The following is a 7,467-nucleotide window of genomic DNA, read 5'->3' as shown; positions in this document are numbered from 1 at the left end:
TAGTAGCTACCATCTTTGACAGCATAGTTATAGATGATTCTCATGGGGCCGAAAGTATTCTGAAACTTATCCCCCTACCATTGCCTTTGGAGGGATTTGGTATGAATTGCTCTAGGAAGCCTAAGGAGTTTGTTTCTGCTGTAGTTATACTGAGACCCCTTCAATCTGTAGGTGTCTTATATTTCTGGGGTGGTTCCAAGGAAGATATAAGGTAGCTCTAAGAAACCAGCTTCAATATTGACTCCGATTGGATTCAACTACAAATAGACCTGGATGAGTTCGTATATCAAAGTATTCTACTGGGTTTAGTCAATATAGAACTAATTCAGCATTGGGCCATTTCACACAACAGCAGAGTCCCAGGTTCCCCTGCAACCCCTCAAACACGGTGGGTCGCAAGCTCTGCTTTAGTCCCAGTTAAAGCAAGAGATGAAGAGGCAGATTAACCTCTGGTTATCTCAGTTATGTAAAAGGGAAGAGGATTCAAGGTCTCCCCCAGGGTCAGAGCAGTAGTTGCAGGAAACACCGTATGTGTGCATGAAAACATAAACGCAGGCACGTATATACTCCCACGCAAGCACATATACACACTTGCCTTCAGGTGTTGGTATCTCCAGCGGAGCTGGAGATATATATACCAGACACGGTAATTTCGTTAAGAGTTCTAACCAAGAATTGAAGTAAAGGAGAGGGTGATTTAAGCCTAAATAGAAGTGGAACTGAAAGTGTTTTAGATCCTTTTGCCAAAGCACCTAACTTATTATATGAGCTTGTTTTAGATTAAAAAGATACTATCTAATGAGCAATAAATAAAATTAGTCCTGTCGGATATTTAATCGTTTATGATAAAATTTACTTCTTTGCTGCTGACTTAAGTTCCCATAGTTGATCCGTCTTTTCGCCTCAGAGACATATTCTCTTAGCTCCAGAGTATTTTTTAAAATAACATGCATTCAGGTACACTTCATATTGCCTCCTGGATGGAAAGAACTATTTTTCTTTCTCTCTGCTTTGAATCTACAGAATGCTACCTTCTTAGCCAGCCACTTGACCTCACACCGCCCAACTATGAGATGATGCTCTGCGCTTCTGACATGACTGCACCTTATTACTCACTTGGACCATTACTGACAGACTCCCGCCTACGGGCTTGCCATGCAATCTGGCAGCCACATCAAGAAACAACAGGAATCAGAGTCACAATTATCTCTTGCTTTATTCTTAAAGAAAGGAAAGGAGTCAGACCATTAAAAATATGATACGTATTGTATTTTAGTATGCTTGCTAGTTGCCAATTACCTGCTCAGAAATTGGGCTTATGCAAGCACTATTCAAAAGTAAATTGGCTTGGTGCATGACTGACCTCAGATCATTTCATGAGATAGTAGCAATAAAAGCTTCCATTTATTGAAAGCCAATAATGTGCTAAGATATTTATTACACACATTCATCATTATATTCAGTTTTCACAACAACCACTAAAATAGAAACAATTATTTCAGTTTTTCAAGGGAGGAAACACAGCATCTATGAGTCAATACAACTGGTGTAAGATCACACAGTTTGGAAGTCACAAACTCCTATCTAACTCCGTGCTATTCCATTTCACCATTCTCTCTTCCTGTGAGTAAGGTCCCTGGGAGGAGAGATGGAAACAGAAGGGGTGGAGGCACAGGGAAGAATGCCAAGTTATGTAATTTTTTTCAAGTTAGTAGAAAGTGATAAAATGTTGTCTTTCAATTTATGTCCTAGCACAATACTAGGCACAAATGAGGTACTTATTGAATGAGAGAACTTTTATTTTATTTTCTTTCAATGTTTATTCATTTTTGACAGGGAGGAGGGGCAGAGAGAGAGGTGGGGACAGAAGATCCGAAGCAGGCTGTGTACTGACAGCAGACAGCCCGATGCGGGGCTCAAACCCACGAACTGCGAGAGCACGACCTGGGCTGAAGTCAGATGCCTAACCCACTGAGCCACGCAGCCATCCCGGATGAGACAAATTTTTAAAAATCTGTTTTCAAATATTCATTTGAAATACAGTTTTGAGTGTGTATTATATGCAACCATTTTGTTAGGTACAAAGGCAAGAAAGAAAATGTCCTTACCTTTGAGGGCTTATGTTCTGGTAGAGAAAACAGTACAAGTAAGCACAGCAGTGAGCAATATACCAGGTGTTGCTGAAAGATGTGAAGAAAGTAGAACAGAGTGACTTGATCTGACGCCCCACGGGGCTGTGAGGGGCAAGAGTGCTAATTCAGATTGAATGCTTGGGAATTACTCACTGGGGGGGATGGCTTTTGAGCTAGGAGCTGAACACCAGCAAAAAACCATCAGGATCCTCAGAGATCTTGATGTGCCAAGGAGAGTAGACCGACAAAAGGGAGTATCCTACTGCATGGAGAGTAGGGGAGGGGAGGAATCAAAGATGCTGCCTAGAGTTTGGTTTCAGCAACTGGGTAAGACATTGGCCATTTCACCAACACCGGAAAACTTAGAGGAAGCAAATGGTGTGGGGGAAAACAAGAGTTCTATTTAATTTCCAGAAGACATTATTGTATTGCTTACTTTTACCAGGTAGACTGAATAAAATATCTTAATACTGGTGATTTTATATGGAGATTTTAGACATTTAGTGAACCCATCAGATATTTCCACTTGAAACAAAAAAACACAAGTGTTTACGATTATTCTTTTATAAGTTCTATTTTGAAGTTTGTCAAAAGTTACAAATTGGAAACCAATTTGACAATAAATTTCATATATTGAAAAAAAAAGTTATAAATAAGTCATTGGGATGTAATGTACACCATTGTGTCTATAGCTAATAATACCGTTTTGCACATTTAAAAGTTGCTAAGAGAGTAAATTTTAGAAGTTGCTCAAGAAAAAATTTTGAAACTATGTAAAGCGATAGATGTTAACTAGACTTACTGCGGTGATCTTTCACAATATATAGAATATCTAATCATTATGTTGTACACCTGAAACTAATAAATTGTTACATGCCAGGGGCGCCTGGGTGGCGCAGTCGGTTAAGCGTCCGACTTCAGCCAGGTCACGATCTCGCGGTCTGTGAGTTCGAGCCCCGCGTCGGGCTCTGGGCTGATGGCTCAGAGCCTGGAGCCTGTTTCCGATTCTGTGTCTCCCTCTCTCTCTGCCCCTCCCCCGTTCATGCTCTGTCTCTCTCTGTCCCAAAAATAAATAAACGTTGAAAAAAAAAAAAATTTTTTTTTAAAAAATTGTTACATGCCAATTATAACTCAATTAAAAAATTAGCTCTACTTTATCAATTTTAGTAAAGGAAAACAGGTGGGGCATCTGGGTGGCTCAGTCAGTTAAGCATCCAACTTCAGCTCAGGTCATCATCTCACAGTCCATGAGTTCAAGCCCCACATAGGCTCTGGGTGGATAGCTCAGAACCCAGAGCCTGCTTCTGATTCTGTGTCTCCCTCTCTCTCTGCCCCTCCCCTGCTCACACTCTGTCTCTCTCAAAAATAAAATAAAACATTACAAATTTTTTTTTTAAATAAAGGAAAACGGGAACCTTTGAAAACGTCATTTTCACTTTTTCAGACTGTCCAGAGTATTTTTAACTAGTCAATAGTATTCCTGAACATGTTTTTAAAAGAAAGTTTGTGTTCAATCAAAATTCAGTTTTTTATTGGAACTACTCAAAAAGGTACATAAAATTTTGTGAGAAAATTCTTTTTTCATGCACCTACATTCCTTTGACTCAAAGAAGATTACGAATTAGTAAAATTTTTCATTTCAAAGTACAACGATTTAAGGGGTGCCTGGGTGGCTCAGTCGGTTAAGCCTCCGACTTTGGCTCAGGTCATGATCTCACAGCTTGTGGATTCGTGCCCTACGTTGGGCTTTGTGCTGACAGCTCAGAGCCTGGAGGCTGCTTCGAATTCTGTGCCTCCCTCTCTCTCTGCCTCTCCCTGACTCATGCTCTATCTCTCTGTCTCTCAAAAATAAACATTAAGAAAAATTTTCATTTAAATACAGTGATTTATAAAGTCAGTTCTGGAAGACACAATATCATAGTTACATTATTATAATGCAATAATTGCAACCCAGCTGGCAAACGAGAATCATCTACCTGTTGTGGGGAAACAAGTCAAATCTCTTAACCCAGTCTTGGAAGAAAGTTCTTCCTTAGCAGTCAAATGTTGGGGTTGTGGGAAAGGCATTCCGGGCCAACACAGTCACAGATGCTTGAATCTGGCGGGGGGAACACAATGTGCCACATGACTGGACAATTTAGTTTTCTCTAGGCATATCCACCCTAAAAGAAAAAGAAAAATCATGTGGAAGCCTTGGGATCTGATCTGTCTTGATGTTTTGTTGAGTTTTATCAAAGTACCTTTTATTTCCTATATTTAAAAGTATTTCAGAACATCAGAAATGAAAGCAGAATTTTAAAGGTGGACTGACTTTTCATGCCATTACTTACTCCTTTAAAACTATTTCAAAAACATTATTTGATAATTATAAACTTAATTATATACATATATGGAGGGATATTCATTTGTGTGTCAGCATTCTGATATTTGTATAGACAGAATAAATGGCAATTGGCTGAAATTTTTATTTTTTAATTAGATATTTTAGATTTATGCAGTACTGTCCTCCATATCATTTTAATGTAAATGCCTTCTTATAACTTTTCACATACTTGGAGATTCTACAAGTAAAAAGCACATTCAGATACAAACTGAATTTGAATATAAAGTATACCTTAACTAATTTCTTGACCTAATGATTCAATCGCCCTAAGTTACTCAGAATAAGACTCTATTTAAAGATCATTATACAATCTAAATAATTTATTTGGATGTATTTATTTAAAGATAATTATAAAATCTATTTAAAGATAATTATAAAGTCTAAATAATTCAATGTGTGAAGCCTGTATGACTTGGTCAATTTCTGCTAAGTAGCAATTATAATAATTAAAAATATATATTTGTTAACGTCAGTGGTCTAGATAAATTCTAATTTCCCCTTCTGTATTTAGATTTAGCCGGTGGCCATTGTTTATAGAGTTTGATGGTTTCTCATCGTTATCCTAATTGTGAAAGCAGTAGAGTATGCAAATTATCAGAAAAAAATCTCCTACTGATAAACTATGCAAATGAAACATCAGGTGAGTGGATACATTCTTCTGTGTCATTAATCAGTTGATTAAGCTCTCCTAAAATGCAAATGACATGGCTGACCCCACCTCTCAAGCCTCCAAAGAATCCTTTATGTTGCCAATAATGCAGCCAAGACAATAAATGCAAATTCCCCGTGTTTCCTTTTAAAAGCCTGGAGGCGTTTAGTTATCCTTGTGAAGGCCCAGTGCTATAGCCTATCTATAATACTATTTATAATAATAGCATTAGAATCCCAAGCAAAACTCAGGGTGAGTGCGCTGCTCAGTATGCAATGCGACAGTAGATGAGTTTTCCAGACAACAGTTTTGAGGAAGAAAACCTGTAGGAAAAGAAAAGGAAGGATTTCAAGCATTGTTTGTTTTCTTTTTTAACTTGGCTTTTCTACACTCCTTCTTCTAAGATGCCATTTGTACATACAAATCACTTCAGTTTATTTTTAAAACCCACACAGAGAGATATTGTTTTGTTGTGGTTACATCCTAGTCAGTAGAGACCCAAAGCCTCCCATCGTGAGAGGAAATGAAGCCTGGCTGGGTCTTTAAAAGGCCTCCGTGTACATGTGGCTCCTTTCATCTCAGGCTTGTAATTGCTGTGATTCAGCCCCGAGCTTATTTCCAAAGGTAGCCTACTGAGAAAATTCTCAGTATCCAACCCAAGATACATTAAAGAACGTTGGTCCCACAGATGAAGCAAAGGTTACATTTATGTTAACAAGCAAAAGGACAAAGTCACTCTCCTCCCTTGTCCGAAGCTCCTTCAGCTGTAACCAATAAGCTGCCCTTCTGAAGTCATCCTGCTTCTAGGAGAACCAAGGCACTTGGATAAAACACAATAAAATATCAAGACAAATCAGATCCCAAGGCTTCCGAGTGAATTTTTTTTCAAGGTGCATAGACCTGGAGAATGTTGAGTTGTCCAGGCATGGGGTAGATTATGTTCTCTCGGTAGTTCCTGTTTGTGTGCCTGTGTTGGCCCAGAATGTCCTTCCCACAATCCTAACACCTGCCTGCTAAGGAAATGCTTTTCTTCCAAAACTTTGCTAAGAGTATCCTCAGATTTGATTCCCTTCTCCCAAAGGGGAGAGGATCATCTTCCTTCTTACCACCTCTGTAGCAAGCAATTGTGATGGTATGTCACCGTTTAGCAACCTGGCCTCCAGATAAGATTAGACCGTAAAGCCCCTGAGGCGGCAGCCTTCGCATCCTGTTTGTACCCTGTGTGCATGGCACGTGGTAGACCCGACTAGATATTTCATGACGTGAGGAAGCGTGGTCTGACCATGTGTCCAGATTTAGATTCCGAAAACTGGCCCACGCCCATGCTGATTCTAATGTCTTTTGATGATGATACATTTTCTGACAATACTGTCAGGTGAATACAAACTTGTGGACCCTGAATGGGGGCATTTAACCACTTCCGAACTGCAAATGCTCCTCAGAGAGAAAAGGAAACGAACAGCTAAAGAAAGCGAACAGAAACAGGAGGCAATAATATTGCCGGACAAAAACAAGTAATCGAAAAGGTTCATTTTTAGAATACTTGACAAGGCTAGCAGGTTCCCCCACTTTCCTTTATTCCTTTTTTGTGTACTGCACTTGCAGACTACCTAGAAAACAAAGTTTTGGGTTATTTGGGAGAGATTATTCCATCCTTCCTTGTACAAATATATTTTACGTACCTATGTGGTATATTGCTATTCTCGTACCGTGGTCTCTCTAATGCCTATAATTGCCTGTAATTAAACATATTTAACAACCAGAAATAAAAATATAATATAGAGTCAATTGTTAAATCAAGATAAATTTTAAGGGTGCCTGGATGGCTCAGTCTGTTAAGCATCTGACTCTTGATTTTGGCTCAGGTCACAATCTCACTGTCCCTGAGAAGGAGCTCCACATCAGGCTCTGTGCTCACAGTGTGGAACCTGCTTGGGATTCTCTGTCTCTCCTCTCTTCTCTCTCCTCTCTCTCTGACCCTCCCCAGCTTGGGCGTTCTCTCTCAAAACAAATAAAAATTTTTTAAACATTTTTAATCTTTCTTATTTTCTAAATAAACCAAGATACAGATAACATAGAATTGCTTACAAAGTGATATGAGTCATTGTGCCCTTAGATCACCAAATCGTTCTAATAATTTAAAGTCATTTGTTGAATTTTAGGAATTATTGGTGTGCTCTTTTGCTTGATGTTACTGTTACTGGTTCAAAGATGCCCCTATCTGAACTGCACAACTGCACAGTGGGGACGGTTTCTCCCATTAAATTAGTAGTATTAGATGCCTGCTGGTACTTAATTGCTGC

This window comes from Puma concolor, chromosome B4 (genome assembly GCF_028749965.1).
Source record: "Puma concolor isolate L17-30 chromosome B4, mPumCon1.1.hap2, whole genome shotgun sequence".
NCBI classification, from domain to species: Eukaryota; Metazoa; Chordata; class Mammalia; order Carnivora; family Felidae; genus Puma; species Puma concolor.
This window is presented reverse-complemented; position numbering follows the sequence as displayed.